This window comes from Saccoglossus kowalevskii, chromosome 14 (assembly GCF_978046115.1).
Source record: "Saccoglossus kowalevskii chromosome 14, keSacKowa6.1, whole genome shotgun sequence".
NCBI classification, from domain to species: Eukaryota; Metazoa; Hemichordata; class Enteropneusta; family Harrimaniidae; genus Saccoglossus; species Saccoglossus kowalevskii.
In genome coordinates this window covers 29,122,786-29,138,165 of record NC_140654.1, presented here as the reverse complement: position 1 = coordinate 29,138,165, position 15,380 = coordinate 29,122,786, and the positions used below count along the sequence as shown (strand labels likewise).

General features: G+C 30.8%; 1 protein-coding gene across 3 annotated transcripts in view; it reads right to left on the bottom strand.

The window, feature by feature from the left end:
• Positions 1 to 15,380, bottom strand: part of LOC102805322 (uncharacterized) — a 261,933-nt gene that overhangs the window by 112,057 nt on the left and 134,496 nt on the right. The gene's annotated exons all lie outside the window — the stretch shown is intronic.

The window sequence follows — 15,380 nt, the reverse complement described above, 5'->3', positions numbered from 1 at the left end:
ATGCCATAGTATATATTTCTACAGTAGGTAATAGTGTATGCCATAGTATATATTTCTACAGTAGGTAATAGTGTATGCCATAGTATATATTTCTACAGTAGGAAATAGTGTATGCCATTATAGTATATACTTCTACAGTAGGTAATAGAGTATGAAATAGTATATATTTCTACAGTAGGAAATAGTGTATGCCATAGTATATATTTCTACAGTAGGTAATAGTGTATGCCATACTATATATTTCTACAGTAGGTAATAGTGTATGCCATAGTATATTTTTGTACAGTAGGTAATAGTGTATGCCATTGTATATATTTCTACAGTAGGTAATAGTCTATGCCATAGTATATATTTCTACAGTAGGTAATAGTGTATGCCATAGTATATTTTTGTACAGTAGGTAATAGTGTATGCCATTCTATATATTTCTACAGTAGGTAATACTGTACGCCATAGTTTATATTTGTAAAGTATGTAATAGTGTATGCCATAGTATATTTCTGTACAGTGGGTAATTGTGTATGCCATACTATATATTTCTACAGTAGGTAATAGTGTATGCCAGAGTATATATTTCTACAGTAGGAAATAGTGTATGCCATAGTATATATTTTAACAGTAGGTAATAGAGTATGCCATAGCATATATTTCTACAGTAGGTAATAGAGTATTCCATAGTATATATTTCTACAGTAGGTAATAGAGTATGCCATAGTATATATTTCTACAGTAGGTAATAGAGTATGCCATAGTACCTCTTTCTACAGTAGGTAATACAGTATGCCATAGTATATATTTCTACAGTAGGTAATAGAGTATGCCATAGTATATATTTCTACAGTAGGTAATAGTGTATGCCATAGTATGTCTTTGTACAGTAGGTAAAAGTGTACGCCATTGTATATATTTCTACAGGAGGTAATACTGTACGCCATAGTATATCATTGTACAGTGGGTAGTTGTGTTTGCCCTAGTATATTTTTGTACAGTAGGTAATAGTGTACGCCATAGTTTATCTTTGTACAGTAGGTAGTAGTGTTTGCCATAGTAAATATTTCTACAGTAGGTAATAATGTATGCCATAGTATATATTTCTACAGTAGGTAATAGTGTATGCCATAGTATATATTTCCACAGTAGGTAGTAGTGTATGCCATAGTATATATTTCTACAGTAGGTAATAGTGTATGCCATACTATATATTTCTACAGTAGGTAATGGTGTATGCCATAGTATATATTTCTACAGTAGGAAATAGTGTATGCGATAGTATATACTTCTACAGTAGGTAATAGAGTATGCCATAGTATATATTTCTACAGTAAGTAATAGTGTATGCCATAGTATGTATTTGTACAGTAGGTAAAAGTGTACGCCATTGTATATATTTCTAAAGTAGGTAATACTGTACGCCATAATATAACTTTGTACAGTGGGTAATAGAGTATGCCGTAGTATATATTTCTACAGTAGGTAATACTGTACGCCATAGTATAACTTTGTACAGTGGGTTGTAGTGTTTGCCATAGTATATTTTTGTACAGTAGGTAATTGTGTACGCCATAGTTTATCTTTGTACAGTAGGTAGTTGTGTTTGCCATAGTATATATTTCTACAGTAGGTAATAGTGTATGCCATAGTATATATTTCTACAGTAGGTAAAAGAGTATGCCATAATATATATTTCTACAGTAGGAAATAGTGTATGCCATAGTATATATTTCTACAGTAGGTAATAGTGTATGCCATAATATATATTTCTACAGTAGGTAATAGTGTATGTCATAGTATATATTTCTACAGTAGGAAATAGTGTATGCCATAGTATATATTTCTACAGTAGGTAATAGAGTATGCCATAGTATATATTTCTACAGTAGTTAATAGAATATGCCATAGTACCTATTTCTACAGTAGGTAATAGAGTATGCCATAGTATATATTTCTACAGTAGGTAATAGAGTATGCCATAGTATATATTTCTACAGTAGGTAATAGTGTATGCCAAAGTATGTCTTTGTACAGTAGGTAAAAGTGTACGCCATTGTATATATTTCTACAGGAGGTAATACTGTACGCCATAGTATATCATTGTACAGTGGGTAGTTGTGTTTGCCATAGTATATTTTTGTACAGTAGGTAATAGTGTACGCCATAGTTTATCTTTGTACAGTATGTAGTAGTGTTTGTCATACTATATATTTCTACAGTAGGTAATAGTGTATGCCATAGTATATATTTATACTGTAGGTAACAGAGTATGCCATAATATATATTTCTACAGTAGGAAATAGTGTATGCCATTGTATATACTTCTACAGTAGGTAATAGTGTATGCCATAGTATATATTTCTACAGTAGGTAATAGAGTATGCCATAATATATATTTCTACAGTAGGTAATAGAGTATGCCATAGTATATATTTCTACAGTAGGTAATACTGTACGCCATAGTATAACTTTGTACAGTGGGTTGTAGTGTTTGCCATAGTATATTTTTGTACAGTAGGTAATAGTGTACGCCATAGTTTATCTTTGTACAGTAGGTAGTTGTGTTTGCCATAGTATATATTTATACAGTAGGTAAAAGAGTATGCCATAATATATATTTCTACAGTAGGAAATAGTGTATGCCATAGTATATATTTCTACAGTAGGTAATAGTGTATGCCATAATATATATTTCTACAGTAGGTAATAGTGTATGTCATAGTATATATTTCTACAGTAGGAAATAGTGTATGCCATAGTATATATTTCTACAGTAGGTAATAGAGTATGCCATAGTATATATTTCTACAGTAGGTAATAGAATATGCCATAGTACCTATTTCTACAGTAGGTAATAGAGTATGCCATAGTATATATTTCTACAGTAGGTAATAGAGTATGCCATAGTATATAGTTCTACAGTAGGTAATAGTGTATGCCAAAGTATGTCTTTGTACAGTGGGTAGTTGTGTTTGCCCTAGTATATTTTTGTACAGTAGGTAATAGTGTACGCCATAGTTTATCTTTGTACAGTAGGTAGTAGTGTTTGCCATAGTAAATATTTCTACAGTAGGTAATAGTGTATGCCATAGTATATATTTCTACAGTAGGTAATAGTGTATGCCATAGTATATATTTCCACAGTAGGTAGTAGTGTATGCCATAGTATATATTTCTACAGTAGGTAATAGTGTTTGCCATACTATATATTTCTACAGTAGGTAATGGTGTATGCCATAGTATATATTTCTACAGTAGGAAATAGTGTATGCGATAGTATATACTTCTACAGTAGGTAATAGAGTATGCCATAGTATATATTTCTACAGTAAGTAATAGTGTATGCCATAGTATGTATTTGTACAGTAGGTAAAAGTGTACGCCATTGTATATATTTCTAAAGTAGGTAATACTGTACGCCATAATATAACTTTGTACAGTGGGTTGTAGTGTTTGCCATAGTATATTTTTGTACAGTAGGTAATAGTGTACGCCATAGTTTATCTTTGTACAGTAGGTAGTTGTGTTTGCCATAGTATATATTTCTACAGTAGGTAATAGTGTACGCCATAGTATATATTTATACAGTAGGTAAAAGAGTATGCCATAATATATATTTCTACAGTAGCAAATAGTGTATGCCATAGTATATATTTTTACAGTAGGTAATAGTGTATGCCATAATATATATTTCTACAGTAGGTAATAGTGTATGTCATAGAATATATTTCTACAGTAGGAAATAGTGTATGCCATAGTATATATTTCTACAGTAGGTAATAGAGTATGCCAAAGTATATATTTCTACAGTAGGTAATAGTGTATGCCATAGTATATATTTCTACTGTAGGTAATAGAGTATGCCATAATATATATTTCTACAGTAGGTAATAGAGTATGCCATAGTATATATTTCTACAGTAGGTAATACTGTACGCCATAGTATAACTTTGTACAGTGGGTTGTAGTGTTTGCCATAGTATATTTTTGTACAGTAGGTAATAGTGTACACCATAGTTTATCTTTGTACAGTAGGTAGTTGTGTTTGCCATAGTATATATTTCTACAGTAGGTAATAGTGTATGCCATAGTATATATTTATACAGTAGGTAAAAGAGTATGCCATAATATATATTTCTACAGTAGGAAATAGTGTATGCCATAGTATATATTTCTACAGTAGGTAATAGTGTATGCCATAATATATATTTCTACAGTAGGTAATAGTGTATGTCATAGTATATATTTCTACAGTAGGAAATAGTGTATGCCATAGCATATATTTCTACAGTAGGTAATAGAGTATGCCATAGTATATATTTCTACAGTAAGTAATAGTGTATGCCATAGTATGTATTTGTACAGTAGGTAAAAGTGTACGCCATTGTATATATTTCTAAAGTAGGTAATACTGTACGCCATAATATAACTTTGTACAGTGGGTTGTAGTGTTTGCCATAGTATATTTTTGTACAGTAGGTAATAGTGTACGCCATAGTTTATCTTTGTACAGTAGGTAATAGTGTACGCCATAGTTTATCTTTGTACAGTAGGTAGTTGTGTTTGCCATAGTATATATTTCTACAGTAGGTAATAGTGTATGCCATAGTATATATTTATACAGTAGGTAAAAGAGTATGCCATAATATATATTTCTACAGTAGGAAATAGTGTATGCCATAGTATATATTTCTACAGTAGGTAATAGTGTATGCCATAATATATATTTCTACAGTAGGTAATAGTGTATGTCATAGTATATATTTCTACAGTAGGAAATAGTGTATGCCATAGTATATATTTCTACAGTAGGTAATAGAGTATGCCATAGTATATATTTCTACAGTAGGTAATAGAATATGCCATAGTACCTATTTCTACAGTAGGTAATAGAGTATGCCATAGTATATATTTCTACAGTAGGTAATAGAGTATGCCATAGTATATATTTCTACAGTAGGTAATAGTGTATGCCAAAGTATGTCTTTGTACAGTAGGTAAAAGTGTACGCCATTGTATATATTTCTACAGGAGGTAATACTGTACGCCATAGTATATCATTGTACAGTGGGTAGTTGTGTTTGCCATAGTATATTTTTGTACAGTAGGTAATAGTGTACGCCATAGTTTATCTTTGTACAGTAGGTAGTAGTGTTTGTCATAGTATATATTTCTACAGTAGGTAATAGTGTATGCCATAGTATATATTTATACTGTAGGTAATAGAGTATGCCATAATATATATTTCTACAGTAGGAAATAGTGTATGCCATTGTATATACTTCTACAGTAGGTAATAGTGTATGCCATAGTATATATTTCTACAGTAGGAAATAGTGTATGCCATAGTATATACTTCTACAGTAGGTAATAGAGTATGCCATAGTATATATTTCTACAGTAAGTAATAGTGTATGCCATAGTATGTATTTGTACAGTAGGTAAAAGTGTACGCCATTGTATATATTTCTACAGTAGGTAATACTGTACGCCAAAGTATAACTTTGTACAGTGGGTTGTAGTGTTTGCCATAGTATATTTTTGTACAGCAGGTAATAGTGTACGCCATAGTTTATCTTTGTACAGTAGGTAGTTGTGTTTGCCATAGTATATATTTCTACAGTTGGTAATAGTGTATGCCATAGTATATATTTATACACTAGGTAAAAGAGTATGCCATAATATATATTTCTACAGTAGGAAATAGTGTATGCCATAGTATATATTTCTACAGTCGGTAATAGTGTATGCCATAATATATATTTCTACAGTAGGTAATAGTGTATGCCATAGTATATATTTCTACAGTAGGAAATAGTGTATGCAATAGTATATATTTCTATAGGAGGTAATAGAGTATGCCATAGTACCTATTTCTACAGTAGGTAATAGTGTATGCCATAGTATATATTTCTACAGTAGGTAATACTGTACGCCATAGTATATCATTGTACAGTGGGTAGTTGTGTTTGCCATAGTATATTTTTGTACAGTAGGTAATAGTGTACGCCATAGTTTATCTTTGTACAGTAGGTAGTAGTGTTTGTCATAGTATATATTTCTACAGTAGGTAATAGTGTATGCCGTAGTATATATTTTTACTGTAGGTAATAGAGTATGCCATAATATATATTTCTACAGTAGGAAATAGTGTATGCCATTGTATATACTTCTACAGTAGGTAATAGAGTATGCCATAGTATATATTTCTACAGTAGGTAATAGTGTATGCCATAGTATGTATTTGTACAGTAGGTAAAAGTGTACGCCATTGTATATATATATCTACAGTAGGTAATACTGTACGCCATAGTATATCTTTGTACAGTGGGTAGTAGTGTTTGCCATAGTATATATTTCTACAGTAGTTATTAGTGTATGCCATACTATATATTTCTACAGTAGGTAATAGTGTATGCCATAGTATATATTTCTACAGTAGGTAATAGTGTATGGCATAGTATATTTTTATACAGTGGGTAATAGTGTATGCCATAGTATATATTCATACAGTAGGAAATAGTGTATGCCATAGTATATATTTCTACAGTAGGTAATAGATTATGCCATAGTATATATTTCTACAGTAGGTAATAGTGTATACCATACTATATATTTCCACAGTAGGTAATAGTGTATGCCATAGTATATATTTCTACAGTAGGTAATAGTGTATGCCATACTATATATTTCTACAGTAGGTAATAGTGTATGCCATAGTATATATTTCTACAGTAGGAAATAGTGTATGCCATAGTATATATTTCTACAGTCGGTAATAGTGTATGCCATAATATATATTTCTACAGTAGGTAATAGTGTATGCCATAGTATATATTTCTACAGTAGGAAATAGTGTATGCAATAGTATATATTTCTATAGGAGGTAATAGAGTATGCCATAGTACCTATTTCTACAGTAGGTAATAGTGTATGCCATAGTATATATTTCTACAGTAGGTAATACTGTACGCCATAGTATATCATTGTACAGTGGGTAGTTGTGTTTGCCATAGTATATTTTTGTACAGTAGGTAATAGTGTACGCCATAGTTTATCTTTGTACAGTAGGTAGTAGTGTTTGTCATAGTATATATTTCTACAGTAGGTAATAGTGTATGCCGTAGTATATATTTTTACTGTAGGTAATAGAGTATGCCATAATATATATTTCTACAGTAGGAAATAGTGTATGCCATTGTATATACTTCTACAGTAGGTAATAGAGTATGCCATAGTATATATTTCTACAGTAGGTAATAGTGTATGCCATAGTATGTATTTGTACAGTAGGTAAAAGTGTACGCCATTGTATATATATATCTACAGTAGGTAATACTGTACGCCATAGTATATCTTTGTACAGTGGGTAGTAGTGTTTGCCATAGTATATATTTCTACAGTAGTTATTAGTGTATGCCATACTATATATTTCTACAGTAGGTAATAGTGTATGCCATAGTATATATTTCTACAGTAGGTAATAGTGTATGGCATAGTATATTTTTATACAGTGGGTAATAGTGTATGCCATAGTATATATTCATACAGTAGGAAATAGTGTATGCCATAGTATATATTTCTACAGTAGGTAATAGATTATGCCATAGTATATATTTCTACAGTAGGTAATAGTGTATACCATACTATATATTTCCACAGTAGGTAATAGTGTATGCCATAGTATATATTTCTACAGTAGGTAATAGTGTATGCCATACTATATATTTCTACAGTAGGTAATAGTGTATGCCATAGTATATATTTCTACAGTAGGAAATAGTGTATGCCATAGTATATACTTCTACAGTAGGTAATAGAGTATGCCATAGAATATATTTCTACAGTAGGTAATAGTGTATGCCAAAGTATATATTTCTACAGTAGGTAATAGAGTATGCCATAATATATATTTCTACAGTAGGAAATAGTGTATGCCATAGTATATATTTCTACAGTAGGTAATAGTGTATGTCATAGTATATATTTCCACAGTTGGAAATAGTGTATGCCATAGTATATATTTCTACAGTAGGTAATAGAGTATGCCATTGTATGTATTTCTACAGTAGGTAATACTGTACGCCATAGTATAACTTTGTACAGTGGGTTGTAGTGTTTGCCATAGTATATTTTTGTACAGTAGGTAATAGTGTACGCCATAGTTTATCTTTGTACAGTAGGTAGTTGTGTTTGCCATAGTATATATTTCTACAGTAGGTAATAGTGTATGCCATAGTATATATTTATACAGTAGGTAAAAGAGTATGCCATAATATATATTTCTACAGTAGGAAATAGTGTATGCCATAGTATATATTTCTACAGTAGGTAATAGTGTATGCCATAATATATATTTCTACAGTAGGTAATAGTGTATGTCATAGTATATATTTCTACAGTAGGAAATAGTGTATGCCATAGTATATATTTCTACAGTAAGTGATAGTGTATGCCATAGTATGTATTTGTACAGTAGGTAAAAGTGTACGCCATTGTATATATTTCTACAGTAGGTAATATAGTATGCCATAGTATATATTTCTACAGAAGGTAATACTGTACGCCATAGTATATATTTCTACAGTAGGTAAAAGAGTATGCCATAATATATATTTCTACAGTAGGAAATAGTGTATGCCATAGTATAAATTTCTACAGTAGGTAATAGTGTATGTCATAGTATATATTTCTACAGTAGGAAATAGTGTATGCCATAGTATATATTTCTACAGTAAGTAATAGTGTATGCCATAGTATGTATTTGTACAGTAGGTAAAAGTGTACGCCATTGTATATATTTCTACAGTAGGTAATAGAGTATGCCATAGTATATATTTCTACAGTAGGTAATACTGTACGCCATAGTATAACTTTGTACAGTGGGTTGTAGTGTTTGCCATAGTATATTTTTGTACAGTAGGTAATTGTGTACGCCATAGTTTATCTTTGTACAGTAGGTAATAGTGTACGCCATAGTTTATCTTTGTACAGTAGGTAGTTGTGTTTGCCATAGTATATATTTCTACAGTAGGTAATTGTGTATGCCATAGTATATATTTATACAGTAGGTAAAAGAGTATGCCATAATATATATTTCTACAGTAGGAAACAGTGTATGCCATAGTATATATTTCTACAGTAGGTAATAGTGTATGCCATAATATATATTTCTACAGTAGGTAATAGTGTATGTCATAGTATATATTTCTACAGTAGGAAATAGTGTATGCCATATAGTATATATTTCTACAGTAGGTAATAGAGTATGCCATAGTATATATTTCTACAGTAGGTAATAGAATATGCCATAGTACCTATTTCTACAGTAGGTAATAGAGTATGCCATAGTATATATTTCTACAGTAGGTAATAGAGTATGCCATAGTATATATTTCTACAGTAGGTAATAGAGTATGCCATAGTATATATTTCTACAGTAGGTAATAGTGTATGCCAAAGTATGTCTTTGTACAGTAGGTAAAAGTGTACGCCATTGTATATATTTCTACAGGAGGTAATACTGTACGCCATAGTATATCATTGTACAGTGGGTAGTTGTGTTTGCCATAGTATATTTTTGTACAGTAGGTAATAGTGTACGCCATAGTTTATCTTTGTACAGTAGGTAGTAGTGTTTGTCATAGTATATATTTCTACAGTAGGTAATAGTGTATGCCATAGTATATATTTATACTGTAGGTAATAGAGTATGCCATAATATATATTACTACAGTAGGAAATAGTGTATGCCATTGTATATACTTCTACAGTAGGTAATAGTGTATGCCATAGTATATATTTCTACAGTAGGAAATAGTGTATGCCATAGTATATACTTCTACAGTAGGTAATAGAGTATGCCATAGTATATATTTCTACAGTAAGTAATAGTGTATGCCATAGTATGTATTTGTACAGTAGGTAAAAGTGTACGCCATTGTATATATTTCTACAGTAGGTAATACTGTACGCCATAGTATAACTTTGTACAGTGGGTTGTAGTGTTTGCCATAGTATATTTTTGTACAGCAGGTAATAGTGTACGCCATAGTTTATCTTTGTACAGTAGGTAGTTGTGTTTGCCATAGTATATATTTCTACAGTTGGTAATAGTGTATGCCATAGTATATATTTATACAGTAGGTAAAAGAGTATGCCATAATATATATTTCTACAGTAGGAAATAGTGTATGCCATAGTATATATTTCTACAGTAGGTAATAGTGTATGCCATAATATATATTTCTACAGTAGGTAATAGTGTATGTCATAGTATATATTTCTACAGTAGGAAATAGTGTATGCCATAGTATATATTTCTATAGTAGGTAATAGAGTATGCCATAGTACCTATTTCTACAGTAGGTAATAGTGTATGCCATAGTATATATTTCTACAGTAGGTAATAGTGTACGCCATTGTATATATTTCTACAGGAGGTAATACTGTACGCCATAGTATATCATTGTACAGTGGGTAGTTGTGTTTGCCATAGTATATTTTTGTACAGTAGGTAATAGTGTACGCCATAGTTTATCTTTGTACAGTAGGTAGTAGTGTTTGTCATAGTATATATTTCTACAGTAGGTAATAGTGTATGCCGTAGTATATATTTTTACTGTAGGTAATAGAGTATGCCATAATATATATTTCTACAGTAGGAAATAGTGTATGCCATTGTATATACTTCTACAGTAGGTAATAGAGTATGCCATAGTATATATTTCTACAGTAGGTAATAGTGTATGCCATAGTATGTATTTGTACAGTAGGTAAAAGTGTACGCCATTGTATATATATATCTACAGTAGGTAATACTGTACGCCATAGTATATCTTTGTACAGTGGGTATTAGTGTTTGCCATAGTATATATTTCTACAGTAGTTATTAGTGTATGTCATACTATATATTTCTACAGTAGGTAATAGATTATGCCATAGTATATATTTCTACAGTAGGTAATAGTGTATACCATACTATATATTTCCACAGTAGGTAATAGTGTATGCCATAGTATATATTTCTACAGTAGGTAATAGTGTATGCCATACTATATATTTCTACAGTAGGTAATAGTGTATGCCATAGTATATATTTCTACAGTAGGAAATAGTGTATGCCATAGTATATACTTCTACAGTAGGTAATAGAGTATGCCATAGAATATATTTCTACAGTAGGTAATAGTGTATGCCAAAGTATATATTTCTACAGTAGGTAATAGAGTATGCCATAATATATATTTCTACAGTAGTAAATAGTGTATGCCATAGTATATATTTCTACAGTAGGTAATAGTGTATATCATAGTATATATTTCCACAGTTGGAAATAGTGTATGCCATAGTATATATTTCTACAGTAGGTAATAGAGTATGCCATTGTATGTATTTCTACAGTAGGTAATAGTGTATGCCATAGTATATATTTCTACAGTAGGTAATAGTGTATGCCATACTATATATTTCTACAGTAGGTAATAGTGTATGCCATAGTATATATTTCTACAGTAGGTAATAGTGTATGCCATAGTATATTGTTGTACAGTGGGTAATAGTGTATGCCATAGTATATATTTCTACAGTAGGAAATAGTGTATGCCATAGTATATATTTCTACAGCAGGAAATAGTGTATGCCATAGTATATATTTCTACAGTAGGTAATAGTGTATGCCATACTATATATTTCCACAGTAGGTAATAGTGTATGCCATAGTATATATTTCTACAGTAGGTAATAGTGTATGCCATAGTATATATTTCTACAGTAGGTAATAGTGTATGCCATAGTATATATTTCTACAGTAGGAAATAGTGAATGCCATTATAGTATATACTTCTACAGTAGGTAATAGAGTATGCCATAGTATATATTTCTACAGTAGGAAATAGTGTATGCCATAGTATATATTTCTACAGTAGGTAATAGTGTATGCCACAGTATATATTTCTACAGTAGGTAATAGTGTATGCCATAGTATATATTTCTACTGTAGGTAATAGTGTATGCCATAATATATATTTCTACAGTAGGAAATATTGTATGCCATTGTATATACTTCTACAGTAGGTAATAGAGTATGCCATAGTATATATTTCTACAGTAGGTAATAGTGTATGCCATAGTATGTATTTGTACAGTAGGTAAAAGTGTACGCCATTGTATATATATCTACAGTAGGTAATACTGTACGCCATAGTATATCTTTGTACAGTGGGTAGTTGTGTTTGCCATAGTATATATTTCTACAGTAGTTAATAGTGTATGCCATACTATATATTTCTACAGTAGGTAATAGTGTATGCCATAGTATATATTTCTACAGTAGGTAATAGTGTATGCCATAGTATATTTTTATACAGTGGGTAATAGTGTATGCCATAGTATATATTTCTACAGTAGGAAATAGTGTATGCCATAGTATATATTTCTACAGTAGGTAATAGAGTATGCCATAGTATGTATTTCTACAGTAGGTAATAGTGTATACCATACTATATATTTCCACAGTAGGTAATAGTGTATGCCATAGTATATATTTCTACAGTAGGTAATAGTGTATGTCATACTATATATTTCTACAGTAGGTAATGGTGTATGCCATAGTATATATTTCCACAGTTGGAAATAGTGTATGCCATAGTATATATTTCTACAGTAGGTAATAGAGTATGCCATAGTATATATTTCTACAGTAGGTAATAGTGTATGCCATACTATATATTTCTACAGTAGGTAATAGTGTATGCCATAGTATATATTTCTACAGTAGGTAATAGTGTATGCCATAGTATATTGTTGTACAGTGGGTAATAGTGTATGCCATAGTATATTGTTGTACAGTGGGTAATAGTGTATGCCATAGTATATATTTCTACAGTAGGAAATAGTGTATGCCATAGTATATATTTCTACAGCAGGAAATAGTGTATGCCATAGTATATATTTCTACAGTAGGTAATAGTGTATGCCATACTATATATTTCCACAGTAGGTAATAGTGTATGCCATAGTATATATTTCTACAGTAGGTAATAGTGTATGCCATAGTATATATTTCTACAGTAGGTAATAGTGTATGCCATAGTATATATTTCTACAGTAGGAAATAGTGAATGACATTATAGTATATACTTCTACAGTAGGTAATAGAGTATGCCATAGTATATATTTCTACAGTAGGAAATAGTGTATGCCATAGTATATATTTCTACAGTAGGTAATAGTGTATGCCACAGTATATATTTCTACAGTAGGTAATAGTGTATGCCATAGTTTATATTTCTACTGTAGGTAATAGTGTATGCCATAATATATATTTCTACAGTAGGAAATATTGTATGCCATTGTATATACTTCTACAGTAGGTAATAGAGTATGCCATAGTATATATTTCTACAGTAGGTAATAGTGTATGCCATAGTATGTATTTGTACAGTAGGTAAAAGTGTACGCCATTGTATATATATCTACAGTAGGTAATACTGTACGCCATAGTATATCTTTGTACAGTGGGTAGTTGTGTTTGCCATAGTATATATTTCTACAGTAGTTAATAGTGTATGCCATACTATATATTTCTACAGTAGGTAATAGTGTATGCCATAGTATATATTTCTACAGTAGGTAATAGTGTATGCCATAGTATATTTTTATACAGTGGGTAATAGTGTATGCCATAGTATATATTTCTACAGTAGGAAATAGTGTATGCCATAGTATATATTTCTACAGTAGGTAATAGAGTATGCCATAGTATGTATTTCTACAGTAGGTAATAGTGTATACCATACTATATATTTCCACAGTAGGTAATAGTGTATGCCATAGTATATATTTCTACAGTAGGTAATAGTGTATGTCATACTATATATTTCTACAGTAGGTAATAGTGTATGCCATAGTATATATTTCCACAGTTGGAAATAGTGTATGCCATAGTATATATTTCTACAGTAGGTAATAGAGTATGCCATAGTATATATTTCTACAGTAGGTAATAGTGTATGCCATACTATATATTTCTACAGTAGGTAATAGTGTATGCCATAGTATATATTTCTACAGTAGGTAATAGTGTATGCCATAGTATATCTTTTGTACAGTGGGTAGTAGTGTTTGCCATAGTATATATTTCTACAGTAGTTATTAGTGTATGTCATACTATATATTTCTACAGTAGGTAATAGATTATGCCATAGTATATATTTCTACAGTAGGTAATAGTGTATACCATACTATATATTTCCACAGTAGGTAATAGTGTATGCCATAGTATATATTTCTACAGTAGGTAATAGTGTATGCCATACTATATATTTCAACAGTAGGTAATAGTGTATGCCATAGTATATATTTCTACAGTAGGAAATAGTGTATGCCATAGTATATACTTCTACAGTAGGTAATAGAGTATGCCATAGAATATATTTCTACAGTAGGTAATAGTGTATGCCAAAGTATATATTTCTACAGTAGGTAATAGAGTATGCCATAATATATATTTCTACAGTAGGAAATAGTGTATGCCATAGTATATATTTCTACAGTAGGTAATAGTGTATATCATAGTATATATTTCCACAGTTGGAAATAGTGTATGCCATAGTATATATTTCTACAGTAGGTAATAGAGTATGCCATTGTATGTATTTCTACAGTAGGTAATAGTGTATGCCATAGTATATATTTCTACAGTAGGTAATAGTGTATGCCATACTATATATTTCTACAGTAGGTAATAGTGTATGCCATAGTATATATTTCTACAGTAGGTAATAGTGTATGCCATAGTATATTGTTGTACAGTGGGTAATAGTGTATGCCATAGTATATATTTCTACAGTAGGAAATAGTGTATGCCATAGTATATATTTCTACAGCAGGAAATAGTGTATGCCATAGTATATATTTCTACAGTAGGTAATAGTGTATGCCATACTATATATTTCCACAGTAGGTAATAGTGTATGCCATAGTATATATTTCTACAGTAGGTAATAGTGTATGCCATAGTATATATTTCTACAGTAGGTAATAGTGTATGCCATAGTATATATTTCTACAGTAGGAAATAGTGAATGCCATTATAGTATATACTTCTACAGTAGGTAATAGAGTATGCCATAGTATATATTTCTACAGTAGGAAATAGTGTATGCCATAGTATATATTTCTACAGTAGGTAATAGTGTATGCCACAGTATATATTTCTACAGTAGGTAATAGTGTATGCCATAGTATATATTTCTACTGTAGGTAATAGTGTATGCCATAATATATATTTCTACAGTAGGAAATATTGTATGCCATTGTATATACTTCTACAGTAGGTAATAGAGTATGCCATAGTATATATTTCTACAGTAGGTAATAGTGTATGC